Source organism: Carassius carassius, chromosome 12, assembly GCF_963082965.1.
Source record: "Carassius carassius chromosome 12, fCarCar2.1, whole genome shotgun sequence".
Taxonomy (NCBI): Eukaryota; Metazoa; Chordata; class Actinopteri; order Cypriniformes; family Cyprinidae; genus Carassius; species Carassius carassius.
Genome location: NC_081766.1, coordinates 27,376,796 through 27,394,270, shown reverse-complemented (window position 1 = coordinate 27,394,270; position 17,475 = coordinate 27,376,796). Strand labels below are relative to the sequence as shown.

At 37.8% G+C, this 17,475-nt stretch overlaps 1 protein-coding gene across 2 annotated transcripts in view; it reads right to left on the bottom strand.

Annotated features, from left to right (window-relative positions):
* Positions 1-17,475, bottom strand: part of LOC132155152 (activated CDC42 kinase 1-like) — a 126,822-nt gene that overhangs the window by 108,303 nt on the left and 1,044 nt on the right. The gene's annotated exons all lie outside the window — the stretch shown is intronic.

The window sequence follows — 17,475 nt, the reverse complement described above, 5'->3', positions numbered from 1 at the left end:
TGTTTGAGTCTGCGGTCCGCGGATTGAAGAGTGCCTTGAAAGACGAGGAGGAGACCGGTCTGCTGCCGTTTTCATATGAAATTTAAGAGGACTGACTCTGAGTCGATCGCGAATTTGTGTACAGTTTATGGCGCTAAATGCTATAGCCCCGCTAAAAAAGCCTAGCGATGCCCATGCTTCTTGTGTACATTTCGGAGAACCAGGACAAAGATTTCGATCGCTCAGGCATTTAAGAGGCATCGAAATAAGGCACCGAATCTGCATTCTGATTCGGTTCGGTGCATACCGGTTCCATAGGTACCGGTGCAAATACCAACCCTAGTTGTGGATGGGTCTTCCATCTTGACAGTGACCCAAAAACATGCTACCAATGCGACAAAGGAGTGGCTCAAGATGAAGCACATTAAGGTCATAGAATGGTCTAGCCAGTCTCCAGACCTTAATCCTATAGAAGAAATGTGAAGGGAGCTGAAATTTCAAGGTGCCAAGCAACAGCCAAGAAACCTTAAGGATTTAGAGAAATCAATTTATTACAACTTTTATGTTTTTCTGGATTTTATTTATTTTTGGTTGATATTCTGTTAAAATAAGCCCATTCATTTCTTTGTAAGTGGGCAGGGAATTTTTTTTTAATAAATAAATTTAAATGTAAATAATAAATATATATATATATGTTTAAAAATAAATGTAACTTAATTTGAGATAAAAACAAACAAAAGAAAAAATGATAGTTTCAAGAAGGAAACAAATACAGCTATCTATAACTTTTGATGTCAGAGGAATATAGTACCCATACCATATGGATTAAAAGGAGGAACTTCTAAATATCACTGTGTAGGCTGGCATTAGGGTGTACTGTTTGCTGTATGGTATGTGTTTCTATGATGTCAGGCATGACATAACATGTGGGCAGTGGCATGGTTGGGAGGGTTAGTGGTCAGTGGGTGGAGTTTGTTCGCAGTCACCAGTGGGAAGTTTAGGAATGCCACCAGGCGCCATGCCTTGAATCAGTCTGATTCACTGGCCAACAAAACCTCCACCTACAGCAAGGAACAGGCAGTTCAAACGCACCACCCCATTCTACTCTCCTGCTCACAAAGAACACTTTTGTCCACACACAAATATACACAGTGATACATTTCCTTTGCAATTCTGGGTAGCCTGTTGTGGGGACTGACAGCAGATGACTGATTCTTCTAGCAGAAACACAAACATTATGCAATTAGAGTTCAGGGAAAGGGCTGTGTTTGGGGTGTTGTGGGAGGAAACTATCTTACTAAACTATCACTCATCACTGTAGGCGAGGGTGATTGCATTATTGGTTCTAACTTATGACAGAGCACAACCTCCAAATAAAATGACAACACAAAGATTGCGTGCCTATTCACAGTTCAGAATAACATCAGTAATTAACTGTACCATAAAGAGTTTTGTGGCTATTTTCATGGCAAGATCATTGCATTTTAAAAGTAACAAACAGTAGTAATGAAAAAATAACAACAACTGACAGATTTATCATTGCAGTATCTGTAAGGGTGCTTCAATCAGGATCTTTGGAGCCGTTCACCAATCGTCGATCACAGGAAGGAGTATCTGCCAGATCAGTGGCCGATACCGATCTTTCTAAAGCCTTCTTTTGATCATGTAGAATTATTTATAGTGATGCTCCAATCAGGATTTTTACAGACATTCATGATAGGCCTGAATCATGCTTTACAGTCATAAATGCATCCTCTCGCTCAAACTGTGTCTTGTGCACTCACAACTCTCTCTATGCTCATGCGCTAGATATTAAATCTTTTCACACCTTTCTATTTCTAACCTTTTCGGTTCACATCTTTTACCGTGTGCAGTGTGAACATTCTGATCCATTAACATGGGCTCGAAAAAAAAATGCGCATCACAGACAGTGTGTGAACCTGTAGTTAGGCAAATGCCCAGTCTGTTCTATTCTCGCACTCCACTTAGGCACGCAGCATTCTGATTGGTTCGGATAGCATATTACGGGAGGTCGGGGCCACGGAAAATCGTTCAATAAAGCGATTTAGAAATTGTGCATGCTCAAATCGTGATTTTAATACGATTTCAATTAATCGCACAGCCCTACTAGCAAGGTAATAAAAGCACTGTTTAGAGACGCGCAGAGGTAGCCTAATTCACACCAGCTCTCTCTCTCTCCATCTCTCTCTTTGTCTTTCTCTGAGTGTCTCGGTCTCTCTCACTCTCTTTCTAATAACTTCATTAATCACTGCATTAGAATGCTATCAATGGCTCAAGCCTCCATTACCAGCTTTAAAATTATGTTTTGGAACTAGCAAAAGAGGCATTGGATGAGATGCGGAAGAAATAATCCTACTCACACACAATAGTAATTTACGTTAATTCTTTTTCCTTCAGATTGGGTTATTATTAAATCAAATTATGTCTATAAAATTATATAGCTAAGTGATATAAAATATTATAATTGATAAATATATGAACTATATAACAAATTAAATAACTGTAATTATAGATTTAGGTTAAATAAAAATGTCAGTCTTAATTTTTCTTCTTTTTAGGGAAACAAATCAAATAAAGAAGAAAAATTAAGACTGTAAGGTGGATTTAGCATTTAAGAAATTGAATGAACAAATATATATAAAAAAAATAAAACACTATACACTTCACTGTATAAATTATAAATTGATTCTTATTAAAGCAACTGTATTAAATTATACAGTCAAGCGCAGTGAGTGATTTTTCTCTCTGTATTTAGTTTTTTATTTACGTTAAAGTGATAGCTGTTTTTTTAAACCTGAATGAGTTTATTTCTTCTCTTGAACTTAAAAGTTATTTTGAAGAATGTGAGTAACCCAACAGTTGCTAGTCCCCCGTGACCTCAATAAAGCCTTGTTCACACGGGACGATTAAAAAATTGTCGGCCGATTTTCCAAACCTGAGAGACCCTACACACGGCGATAAAAAATCACGGGTCTAACAGTTTTGGTCGTACAGTGTGTGGTGTGCAGCCACACGGCAAAATCAACAAATCACACACGAACCGATTTGACTCCCGAGCATTCCCAGGTCAGACGGGAAATCTCGCAAAATCCCTCGAGATCAAACGTGACTTCAGAGTAAACAATCATCGCGGATGAAGAGGATGCAGTGGCCATAGTTTGTGCTTTGTTTTTAACTGGAAAAAACATAAGAAAAACAAGAAAAGGCGATGGTCAAAGAAGTGGAGACAAACATTCACGGTGTTGCCACAGGTCGACGAGTTGGTCCTCCATCTCCGACGTCCACCGGACTTTCTGGTGCGCCATGCCGCCGGCTGTTTTGATTTTGTTTCCCGGTACTTCCTCGCCGCCTCGTCACCTCGCTTTCTGATTGGCTACACGCCACAGTCCACCGGCTGCTCGATCGTTTGTCCTCGGGGGACACCACACACGAGAAGAAATCGGGCCAAATAAATCCAACATGTTGGATATCCCCGATTTGAGATCGGAGCGGTCCCGACGTCCTTCCGAGCAGAGGAGAGGAGTCTTAACACACCACACACGGCAGGAATATCTGATCAGATTATTTTACGATAATCGGAGCATTCTTAAGATTGTCGGAAGGGGTGAATCGGGGCTATAATCGGCCTAATTATCCTGCCGTGTGAACCAGGCTTAATATATTTTTTTTCCTACTATCAAGGTCAATGGGGACCAGCAACTGTATGGCTTTTTTTGTGTAGCACAAATTAATACAAGTTTGGGACATCATGAGAGCGAGTAAATAATGAAATTTGAATTAAATAAATAGAATGAATTTAAAAAATTGGGTGAACTATCCCTTTAATGACAAGTGGCAGCATGTTTTGTACTGTCACTTAACTGCATCTATACAGACAGGCATCTGTTTTTTTTTTCAGTGAAATTGTTTACTTTCACTTTAGACATGACCAGCTGTGTTTATATATAAACCTTTTTGACAATATTAGCACAATCAGATGCGAAAGATAAATTTGTCCAGTGATCAGGCACTGTTTTGACTGGCTTCTTAATCGCTTCAGGTGTACGTGCTTAGAAAAATGTCAGAATGAAATGTTTGAATAAAATGTTTAAACGGTAAGGCTTTTAAGCACATGCAATTACTGTACTTTTGTGAGTACAAATAAAGGGGTCCTATTATGCTTTTTAACAAAGTCTTAATTTTTTTACATGAATAGGACAGTGCGCAAATGCATAAATCACAAGTTTAAAGTTGGCAAACAGGCAATTTACAAAATGCACACTTGACAAGATCTCACAGCTGGATTCGACCAAGTCTGCAAGGTTTGTGAAATTAAATGTTCATTAGTGATTTAAAGGTTTGTTTAAATGGTATGCATATTTGCTGAATGCTGATGGCAAACGAGAAAGTATTATGTTTGCCTTTCTGTTATTAATCATATAAAAGCAATCGTTATAATACATTTTTGTATTCATTTGTTCAACAGTTCTATCTGATTATTAGACAGACTTCGATCTGCATTAGGCAGAACTGTTAAACGACGACAGCAAACAATGAAGAGGGAGAATGTGAGCACTGTGTGCTCTGGCACTGTCATACTCAATGGCGTCAAAATAAAAGTCCCTCCTCGAACACATCTTATTTGTTCTTGTTTTACTTCTGACTGTTCATGGGTCATAGTAATGTTTGAATTTTATATTTGTCAGGCTAGTAGTTTTAGATACTGAAATTGGAATCAATCTAGGGCTGCAACTAACGATTATTTTGATAATCGATTAATCTGTCGATTATTTTTTCGATTAATCGGTTTATGTACTTATATATTTTAGTTTTTTCCATTTTTTTCCCCAAGTAAATTATTAATAAATGGTCTTTATCATTCAGCATAGATTTAAGAGATTTTAACCATTTTGCACTGTCATATCCTCATCAAAAATATACCTGGAGTTGTTTTATTGTGTTAGTAATCCTTTGTCGAACTCTTCTGCAATCAGAACACTGACCCATACTCTAGCAAATTTCACAAGGAGATTTCAAATAATGTTTTCACCATGGCAGTCCTTAGAGCTCCTAAAGTAGTTTAACATCCTGAACAAAGCTTATTAAGGAATCTTTCAGAACATATTTTCACGAAGAATAAGGATAAAACAGAATAAAATTGCAGTGCATTGTATTTTATTATTTACTGGGAAACAGCTTTATAGCTTTTGCTGTGAAATTGTAAACAATCCTTCAAAAAAAGTGCCAATGGCATGAAACCTGAATGGAACTCACAATTTAAAGTAAAATCCATCAGAAGGTTGTCCAGAAAAAAAATAGGACACACACAAAAAACCTGCTGTGTGAAAAAGAGCAGTGAATACTTAGAAAAAAAAGTGCATTTCAAATATCTACATTTACCTCTCTCATTCAGTCATAATTAGGCTGCACGACTGAATTTTGAACTGGTAAACGACAAACTGATCACAGAACATGTTTGTAAAGCTTTAAATGTTAACTGTTAAAAAGCAATGTTATCAGCTTTTACGACTAAACATTTGCAAACAACATTGTACTGGAGAATCTGCACAAATGAAAGTCTTAGGGGCCGTTCACAAATCGCGCCTAAAAACGCGTGGAAAACGCTAGGCGCACCGCTTTCTCCTTCTTTCCAAAGCGCTCGCGCAGAAGCGCCCCTGAGGCGTCCTTTGCTAAGCAACCATGACGTGCTCTCTCCTTGAAGACGCGGAAATTTTAGCAAAGGATAAATGGATTTGCAGCTCAAAAAAAATCGCTTGCAGTAGCTCTGCTACTAAATTTATTTCAAAATGGAAATCCATATACAACTATGATCAGCTGTTCCTTTCATCTTGACTGAGCTTTTAACGTTGTTACGGGAAAGGATGAAGCTGATTGGTTAGTTCTTGTGCGGTTGCGGCATTCTGAAAAGTTTAAATGTTTTTAACTCCATGCGGTGCGGTGTTGGAAATAACGAACTTGAGCACGCAAAAGACGCGATATGTGAACGTCCCCTTAAACAGTGCAGTAGTGCAGAGTTTACAGGTTACTCTTCTTTTTTAAAGGCTCAATGTAAAGTACTCCCACATCACGCTGAATGCTGCAGACATGCTGTGTCCAAATTCAGGGTCTGCATCCTTCGGAGTACTCATTTGAAGGATGTTACGTCACAGCGCCGCGACGAAGGCTGCCCAAATTCGTAGGATCCTTCAAATGCGGCCCACAAATACGTCCTCCTTTTCCCCGAATTGGAAGGATGGGTGTGGTGGATCCTTTCCCGTCCTACCTATCCCATAATTCTTTTCGGCACAGCGTAATGGCGGACGAAGCGAGCGGTAGCGGAGTGGGAGAGGAGTACGTTTTTTAAAAACTGGCTTTTCAAAAAAAAATATTTTTTAAGTGGTTGTCTACTTAGGCATTTTTTTGTTTAAAACATAAATGAAAATAGGCTATAATGGCTTACCTGGATATGACTGTCTTGTCTAGTCTGATATAAAAAAACTCTCCGACAACGAGCAAAGAAAGTATTTGATTTATTTAATTGCTTTATTTCTTCCAAAAGAATTAAAATGAGGAGAATAACTTTGTTTGTCCATTTTCCCGCTTCTTGCTTAGCGTTATCATATGATGTCTATGGCTGCAGAGACGCTGCTCGGGAAGCACGTGACATAAAACAAGGCCAGCTATTGGCTATTCGCTACTTCTCCTGTTGTACTGGCTGAGTAAAACCTCCGGTGGCTCATTACTGCCACACTTTGGTCACCGCAGATTTGAAATATGCACGAAATGAGCCGCTTACGGCAAATAAAAGTTATTTAGCAACGAATCGATGACTAAATTAGTTGACAACTATTTTAATAATCTATTTTAATCGATTAAATCGATTCGTTGTTTCAGCTCTAAATCAATCATCATTTAAGTTTGGTGTTTTATAAGCTTATTTATTAGAATACAAGATAACGTGGGACAAAAACAATTATTATTCTAGATAACAATGACAATTACCATTTTGTGGCGGGACCTTTAAAAATGTTAGCAGGGCAAGTAAAAATTTGTACCACTGGCCTGACTGGGCCAGTAGAATTTTTTTTTTTTTTAAAGAAAAGGCAATAAATTGATTTTTGTGTTGTTTCAACTAAAATATATTAAAGCTGAAGTAGGTAACTTTTGTAAAAATGTATTTGTGAAACCTGTCATTATGTCCTGACAGTAGAATATGAGACAGATAATCTGTGAAAAAATCAAGCTCCTCTGGCTCCTCCCAGTGGGTCTATTGCCATTTGCAGAAATTCACCGCTCCCGGTAAGAAACAACCAATCAGAGCTGCGGTCCATAACTTTTTTTGTGTTCAAGATTTACAAAATGTATATAATAAGCGAGTACACCATGAATCCATTTTCCAAACCGTGTTTTTAGCCTGTCCTGAATCACTAGGGTACACCTATAATAAGTGTTTATATTCGGACTATTTTAGATGCTTCGGGGGTACCGCGGCGGAGTAAACCAGTACCTTTGTGATTCTTCATAGACATAAACAGAGAGAAGTAGCTCCGGCTACAATGTTCTTCCGCAAGACGCAAGCAGTTCTGTTTATTAACCGCTAGAGCGTCAAAAGTTACGGACTGCAGCTTTAATATTGAACGTGTTGATCTTCTTTTCCTTTGACATAGCAGCTCAGAGAGAAGCCACAAGAGTTTGTTGATTTAAATATTTATTGTTATCGTCTAACCAAAATACTAATAATATCTTGGGGGGAAAATAGATTTTATGCATAATACTGTACTTTTAATTACAAGTATAAAAGAGGACCTGTATAATAGCAACAGGACTCTTATTTCAGGGAACAAACCAGTTAAGGAGTCAATGAGTCAATCTCATGCAATATAGGGAGGAAGAAAAATCTTTCTAAAGATGAAAAGCATAAAACTGAAAACTGAATAGAGAAACAAAATGACAAAAGATTTGTGAGTGATTTAAAGCACAGAACTCAGAATTTAGATATCAAACTAATTAAATATATTTAAAGAATCCACTGTTGAGCAGCAAAAAGGTATTTGAAGCTGCTGTCCTCAATGCAGGCTGGCAGCTGTGCATAAAGCTGCATTTCAGCCAGCCCTAGCTAAAGATCAAAAAGAAAGATGTAGTAAGATGTAGTAATATGTTTTCAGCAGATGTTAAAAACACAGTGAACGTCTGCACCATTAATTCACACAGAGACACGCAAAACATACAGGATTCATATTTAAATAGTCTTTTTGCAGTTTAGTATTCACAGACAAAAGTCCATATTGTTATTTGATTTGTCCTGACCTGATTTTGATTTATTGATTCAAAATTTAACAAAAATCCTGTGACATTTCGTATTCTACAGTAAATTCCAATTTTATGACTGAATTCTGCCATTCTGTCTACTTTTTTCTGCAATAAGCAAATCATAGGGTCCTCCTTGTGCACAATTTTCAAAATGCCCAGCACATGGATATGATATTACAAAACTGATATCTGGTTACAGAAAAATGCTAAGATATCAGAAAAAAATGGATTAAACCGATTATTTGTCGATTATCATATTTTATTTAGTTATAGCCTTTTGATGTTTAATAATCATCTCAAATCCAATTCAAGTTTTTCCATTCCGGAATGTTTATGAGATCTTAAAAGACCTCTTAAAACTATAAAATTACTTTTGTTAAACCATGTAAGATACTTAAAACTTTTATCACCTTAAATTTAATTGAACAATTTAAAAAAAAAAGAAAAAAGAAAGGAACCCTGATTTTAGTAATAGCTGATTATAGCTGAATAGACTGGATGTTTTTCTCTACACCATCACCTGAACTTGATCAGGGCAACTCAGGATTAATCTGATAAAATAAGAAAAAGCCTATTCAACATCCTGGTTACACTGCTGATGATACAAAGTTGCATTGTACTGAATGCCTGAACCAAAAAATAAAAGAAATAAAAAATAAAAACACTTCCATTCACAAATTGTCAATCAGTCAAAAAGTGACACAACAACCCATTCAAGTGTAAATTGAAAAATCATAGCACTGCCTCATAGTGCAACAGGATATTCATCTCTGATGGGTAGCAAAACACAACACCACATTTCTAAAAGCAAAACCCAACTCATAGTTTTGGTTAGTAACACATACCAAGCTCATGCTTAATTAACAGACAAAGAAAAAAAATACAAAGTGAGTCAAACAAACTGGGGTAAATTATGCAGTCAGCAGATGTTCTTCCAACCAACCAAAAAAAATAAAATAAAACAAACACAAATCTGCTCTATACATTACAATGAGAGGTCTTGTTAAACTGATAACACATTAACGATATAACTGCTATGTGAATTATTACTAATTTCATAAAAATTTTACTTTAACTTAGTGTTGCCCATATGATCATAAATTAATATCCCTAGCCTGTCCATCTCTCAGAAAAGCAAAAAAACATTACCCCAAAACACCCTACATCTACATAAAATATAATGAGTATTTCTAATCACAAACAAACTGGATATTAAATTCTTAAATCAAAAGGCCGCAGGGGTGCAGGGGTCAGGTTCAGTATCCGCAATTGAATATGAGCTGTAAAATAAAGATCGAGTGAAAGTAGGATTTTTGGAAAAAAGAATGTTCTTGGCAGAGGCATTACTCTTCCACATGAAGACAACACTATTTAAAAGGATTCATATTAACACTCAAGCAGACCACGAAAAAAAAAAAAAAGTGAACAACCATGAGTAAACATTGGGGCCTGAGAGCTAGGAGTGGGCTCTGCTATATCAACACACCAAAATTACATCATGGGCAAAGCCTCAATATTAAACATGATGTATAAAACCAGTGGTGAATAAATCACCCCTTCAGACTCTGAGGCAGAAAAACAGTCACACTCATCAGATCAAGCTAATACATCCAGTAAGGCATTGATCTGCACGGGATTTTGTGCACAAGTCAATGAGCAGTAAGAGTCCTAACTGCTGTGAAACTGACTGGTCTAAATGCTTCACTATAGTAATGCACTGTACACACACATACAAAAATTAGCTTAAGGGCTGAATTTTTATTTCACTGTGATTTTCAGCAGTGGCAACTACTCATGCAAGCCGTTAATTCTGTGATCTCTCATCAGAAACTGTTACCGGTTTGGACTCATAGTATGCCATAGATAAGATTGGCATGTTGTCACATTTCTAAGTGTTGAAGAAATGCTGGAACACGCAGCCAGTGGAGGAAATCCTGGGCTCAATGAGCCTGTCAAAATGAAAGCCATCACCTGAGTCATTGAATCGCTGACTATATAAAAGCATGGTTTTGGTTATTAGCTTTCTTTCTGAATTTCTCAACCTTCTCTCCTTGTGATTCTCTTTGGATGCTTTAACATCTGGTGCTCAATGAAGTCAAGGGTACAACATAGACCGAGTTCCAGTTAAATTGAGATGTAATTAGATGGTTAATCTGCATCATAGAACAACCATTCCTTGGGGCGAGAGGATGCGTGTCTTCAGTCAGCTCTATTCTTCAAAAGCAAAAAAGAACATCCAAGCACCAGAGGGCTTTGTGGCCTGGCTTGCCTTTACATGCAGGGATACTTATCACACCTAAGATACAGGGCCTAGAGGCAGACCTTATTTAACAACAGTCTTTATCACATTCACACTGAGCACTAGTAGTAAAGGAAGCTACATTACACACAAAAACGAGAAACTAACTGCACAGATGGCCTAAAACTATCATTTTTCAAATAAACTGAAGGTCAGCAGCAGGGCTTTTCTTCTCTTAGAAAAACACACACCTCTACCTGCAGGCCTGGATGAGTCACGCTTTGCTCCTATAATACAAATAATGACACTTTTTATGCCAGTCATTACGCAACTCGCTCACATGTACATGCTGCTACAATGTAGGTTAAAGGGTTAGTTAAGCCAAAAATGAAAATTAGCCCATAAATTACTCACCCTCAAGTCATCCTAGGTGTATATGACTGTCTTCTTTCAGACGAATCCAGTCGGAGTTATATAAAAAATTGGCTTTATCCATCAAGCTGTTTAATTGCACTCAGCGAGTGTTGCAGTGCATCACTCCAAAAGAAGTGACATAAAAAGCCCCCATACTCAATAAAAAGTGTCTCACACAGCTCCAGGCCCGGGGTGGGTAATCGGGAAACCCGGAGAATTCCCGGTGGGCTGCTTCACTTTTTTTGTCATGTTAGTGAGTCCATCTTCTCTTAAATAACACTACACACGTTCCGCATTCTGACACCGCAGCGCGCAGCCCCTGCATGGGTTGTACCATGTGACGGAGCTCTCCCCTCCACTCCCATAGAGTTGGTTGGGTCCATAGCCCTTCTTTTCCAAAACTTTTTCTCAGGTAGGTTACTGCTGGCGCCTACCGATAGCTGGGCCGGCCCTACCGTAATGGTACGCGTCAGGGAGGATGGATGGGAGGAAGAGGCCAGGAGGGGCTGAAAAAGCCAGGTTGAAGAAAAGAAAGGCATTGGAGGAGGATGCTGCCAAATGTGCCAAGCTTACTGATTTAGTTATCAAACATAAGTGGCAACAGGTAAAGAAAGATAGGCCTAGTAATGATTAGCATTAGCAACGTAATTATTCAGCTAATACCATTGTCAACCTATTCACAAGCAAAATATAAAATTTAATTAAAATATTAGCCTTGTATATGACCCAATACATGGCGATTCATAGACTTTGCAAATATTATGCAGTTTATTATTGATAGCAAAATTCAAGCTTGAACTGTGTATGCAGTAAAATTACTTTTTATTATTATTTTATTTTAATTACTAATTATTTTTTGTAGCTTCTGAGTGGCAAATAAGCCAGTCCCCCACTGAAAACGAGGAGGCAATGATGACTACAGGGACAGGTATAGAGGATACCAGAGTAAACAATATGAATTAAAGTTATTTAACCCTCAGGTTGTGTTCAAAACCCTATAACACCTTTTGTGTTCCCAGACAAAAATGACCGGCCTACAAAAAAATAGCTATATAATCACCCAATGTGCAATAGTGATCGAGTACTCGAGTACTCGACCGCGAAAGCGATGATCGATCACGTAAACGATGATCGAAATTTTTTTTTTTTTTATTGTTTATGGCAGCACGTTGGGTGGCGCCCTGAGCTCTGATTGGTTAGCTTCCCACTTGATGCCTCAAAAGACGTAAGAAGACAGATATTAATGGCCTCAAAGTCTACAACAAATACAATGCGCTATCATCTAAAATTTGTACATAAAATATCTGGCGATAACAGAATGGCAACTCAGACGAGCATTGAATCACTTGCCATAAGACCTAAATGCAACGCAGGCAGAACCGTGAAGACGACAAAGCTATTCGCTGAAATGGTGGTGAATAATTTGCTGCCCATTAGTTTCAGGGACAGAGAAGGTTTAAAGTTTTCCTTAACTGTGGTGGAAGGTAAATGAGAATCGGTTTACAAAGCTAAGCATACTTGTCCAGTGGTACCTGGCTGTTCCTGCAACATCTGTTCCAGCGGAGCGAATTTATTCCACTAAATGTGAACAGGCTGCGCAGTCGGCTCATCTGAGCACGTACTGTAGACCGACTTATCTTTTTGAATAGACATTTCGTGGTAAATATAATCACCGGTCGTGGTAAATATAATATCCTTTTTTTTTTTTTTAATAATATTATTATTTTAGTTTTGAGTTTTAGCCATAGCTAAAATATCTAGGCTGTTTGGTCTCTGTTTTATACCTTATAATAGTTGTTTGGTTAAACTTTGGTGAACTTTTTTCTCTATCTTTTAAAAACTACGTTTCAACCCTGGATCAAAATATGCTACTAAAGTTTTACTGGAAGACAATGTTTTGTTAAAAAAAATTCAGTTGAATAAAGTAGCAAAAAAAAGAAAAAGTATCTTTGTGTGTAAATTTTTAAATCACAGACAAATAATGAAATGGTCTTTATAAAATAAAAATGCATTGGACATATTTGTAGCCTCATTACATGAAACATATTCGTAGAGATTACGAAAAAAAGTTATTTTATTTGTCATAGTTTTTATCTTAAATATATTTTACATTTTATTCAATTATTTAGCAATAATCAGTGATTTCCATGCTGTTAAATAATATTTTGGTTGATCAGAAAGTGCAAATTGAATACAAAAAATTAATTAAATATTAGAATACATAAAAAAAATAACGATAGTGACACTAATGTTAATTTATTGTACTTTCGTGTTTGTAAAGCGCAATCCGAGTTACTCTTTCGGTCAAGTTCACATCTTCATCGGCTAATTTTTTTCAGATAAAAGTTGCAAGAGCTAGTCTACGTCTGATTAATTAACATGAACAATTGTGCTGAAATCGCTGCATATCAGCGATTAGTTTCATACTCATATAAGCAATGCTCGATAATGATATTGCTCTTAAATGTTTTATTTTTCTATTATTATTGTTATTATTTTATTACTGATGTTATAATAATGCAGCCGAGCTTTTTTTTCCCGTCATATTTGTGGGCATAATTCAATTCATATGGCTTCGAAAACGCGCAGGTGGTTTATGGAAAATAAAACTTAACTTAAAAATAAAACTTAATTACAACTATTACTTAATAACGTAGATGAAAATATAGCACAAATCTGCCATACATTTTTAATGAGAACTTTATAGGAATCTATAGTAAAATCTGTCCTTGCCCATCTTTCAGCACGCTGTCATGAAAACGCATCAGAGGGAGCTCGCGCGCGCGTGTTCATGTTTTCATAGACAGATTTTCATGTCATATTTTTATTTTTATTTTTTTATTTTTTCATTTTCATAACAATCTTCAGATTTTTTCATTATATACATTATGGCCATGCCCCACCGCCCCGCACAAGCCCCACCCCGATTAATCGATGGATCGTTTTTGAAGCCTATCGATGATCGAAATGAGAAATTTCCCTAAATGCCCATCCCTACAATATTGTATTCAATCTTTTTGTCAACTTGTTTTCTTTCAATTAGGACTGGTTTTATAATTCTAATTGCATCTTTTTAATCATAGGCCTCATTTATCTAAAAGAATGTATCACGTTTTTTGAGTAAAAATTTTTTTTCATCAAAAATCAAATATTTTTGAATAAATTTGGAAATATTAAATAAAATATGAAAGGAATTGACAATGACGGCCCCCATGAGGTCTCATTCCAACAAATCCGGCCTACTGCCTAATCTGAGTCTGACACCCCTGGTATATGTCCTTCTGCCCTATTTGTTCAGATGCGGAAAGAGCAGATACAGAGACAACATCCAGTGAGACAACAGTCCTGCAAGAGATCCCAGAGGCACAGGCAGATTCAAGTGTAGATGAGGAAGCCTATCATTTTGATTATTTTGCTCGTCCTCAAGCACAGGATCTAGACACATTTTACCATAAATTACCATCCTCAGCAGCCCACAAAACACCACCTAGTAGCTAAAGTTTTTCACAGCAAGCATGGCACCAATCAGTGGTTGACATACATGTACAGTGAAAAAACACAATCACTGTATTGTTCTGTGTGTTTGGCATTTGCACCTGCTGAAAGTGATAGTCCTTTCAAAAAAGGGAGGTATGAAAACATGGAAACATGTTCAGCAGCGGACAGAAGAGCATGAGAAAAGTAAGATCCACGGAGACAGTGCTGATGCTTACTTTCTGTTGGCTAAAAGGGCAGATATAAAAAGCCTTCTGGCAGACAAACAAATGTCTTTACATCATGAGCAGGAGAAGAAGAAGAATAGATGTGATAAAAGTCATAGGCAAATGTGGACTTAGTTACAGAGGGGATAAAACAGAGGCTGCTTATACACTAAAAAATACTGCAGTCAATCATGGCAACTATCTAGAGTTGGTAATACTTTTGAGTCGTTATAATCGGTGCCTTCAACAGCACATTATTGTACAGCAATTGTATTGAGCAAAGCAAGAAGCATCATGACACTGGTGCAAAAGGTAGAGGATCTCTTGTGACTATGCTATCAAAGGACATTGTTGGGAAAGTTGTGGATGCTCTCAGCCAAGTCATAAAGGGCACAATTTCAGATTTCAGAGGCGGGACTGTTTTCGGTTCAGATTGATACGATTCAAGATTTCACATCAAAGGACCAGTGTGCTATCATTGTCAGATATGTCACGGATGTAGTTCATGAGCGGTTGGTTGCTGTGGTGAACTGTGAAAAATCCATAGGTAAATATCTTACATAACTACTAAAGAACACATTAGACAAACTTGCTATTGACATGGCATGTGTGTGGGCAACTCCACTGATGGATCGGCAAATATGCAGGGACCGTATAAAGGGTTCTCTGCATTCCTGTCTGAACGGTCTCCAACACAAATTCATATCTGGTGTTATGCACGTTTTAAATCTGGTACTGGCTTACACCATGGCAGTGTCATAGTGTCTCTTCTCACTACTAAATGATGTGGCAGTTTTCCTCAGGGAGTCTTATAAACGTATGCAGACTTGGGAAGAGACAAGTGAGGACAAATGTCACAGGAGACTGAGTACAATAGGGGAAACCAGGTGGTGGGCTTAGGATCAGGCTCTCAATAAAGTCTTTGGCTCTTTTGGTAATCCCCAGGGTGCATTGTTTATTGACCTGCTGCTGACCCTAGCCTCTGTTGAGGAAGATGAAAGTATGTAGTCAACATTGAAGGTCAAAGCAAGGGGATTCATTGAAAATCTTCTGAAATATGAGATTATCCTCATTACTCAAGCTTTCCTTTGCATTTTCCAACATACATCCCCCCTCTCCAAGTACCTACAGACACACGCAATGGATATTTGTCAGCTCAGCATCTGGTTGAGGGGAAAAAGTATAACCTCAAAAAAATGTCAGGGACTTTGAGGGAGTGAAAGTTGCAGCTGATAAGCTTGTGAAATGGTTCTTGGGCCAATGAAAAGCTGGAAGAGATGGACAACTATGAACTACTTGTGCAGACTGCACTTCCAGAGAAGCGTGTCCGAAAAAAGAAAAGAATGCCAGGAGAGCTTTTAGATGATGAACCAGTAGCCTCATCTGATGCTGCCTTTGAGATGAATGTCCATAACGTTATTCTGGACACTGTGGAAGGTAGCATAGATAGGAGGTTGTCAGCAAATGCTAAACTTGCCTCAGATTTTGATTGTCTTGACCCTAAAAACTTTCCAGAAATAAAGATAAATGGGCTCCTTACCTCCGCACTCCAGGAAATTAGCAAATGTCTGCTTAGGTTTGATGACAGAGCTACTGTATGCACATTACAAACTGAGCTTTCTAGCCTGGCATACCAGTGGGACAGACTGAAACAGTCCTCTCTTGAAGGTTATACTGTCAGGACATGTAGTGAGGTGACACAGGAAGGTCAGGAGGATAGCGGCAGACTGCCATATATGGAAGAACCAGAGATGGAACTTGAAGGCAGGACCTGTTCATCCTGCAAAAACTGTGCCATTTGTGTCCATTTAATAATCTCACAGTATAACCTCCTCACAGATGCTTATCATGTGATTGGGTTAGCATATAAGTTTCTGTTGACTTTGTCCATCACGCAGGTTGCATGTGAGAGAAGCTTCTCAACTTTAAAATTTGTGAAGAATAGGCTACGAAGCTCATTGAGTCAGGACAGCTTGGAAGCTTTCATGTTAATGTGCACCGAGAAGGAAATTCTATATGTCTATAAATGTCTATAAGCAACGACACGGTTATCGATAAAGTGGTTGAAACCAGTGCACTGCTTAGGTGGCTACTAATGCTGTAGATGCTGTTGGTGCTGTTCGCAATGTAACCGTAAACTGTACTGTGACTTGAACTGTAAAAATTTGTTCAATATGCCTCTTTGTGGAAGAGTGGGATACATTTCAAATGCTTTATTTATTTATTTATTTATTTCTGCTTTTGTTCATTTATCAACCTATCCTTGTGGAATAGTTGAATATTTTTTGTTAACTTCTCAGCTTAAGTGAATTATTATTTAACCTTTACATTATTTGTTGAACCGTGGTATTAATAAAAACTACACAATAGTAAGTGCTTAACTGTTGCTTCATCTATCCAATTTGGAAAAAGTGCTAATTTGGAATTCCACCATAGAAAAAGTGGGCCGGTCTTGGGTCTGAAACTCCCGGGCTGAAAAGTGGCCCACTAAGGCCCTGCACAACTCCGGAGGGTGAACAAAGTCCTTCTGTAGGGAATCGATTTGTTTTTGTATGAAAAATAATTATATTTTAAACATAATAATCACTTTAATGTAGCTTGTGCTCACTGTTGTACAAGGAAGCAGTTCTGGGCAGATGACATATGGAAGTTGGCTTTGCGCATGCCCGCTCAAAAGTGATGAACGTGGAAGAGAAGAGTGTTTTGAATATGGATATTTTTCTTACAAAATTGCATCGATTCGCTACAGGAGACCTTTGTTCACCCCGCATCACCCCCCCCCCCCCCCCCCTAAAAAGTTGATAGGCAATTTTTGCTTAACTTTTTTTGGAC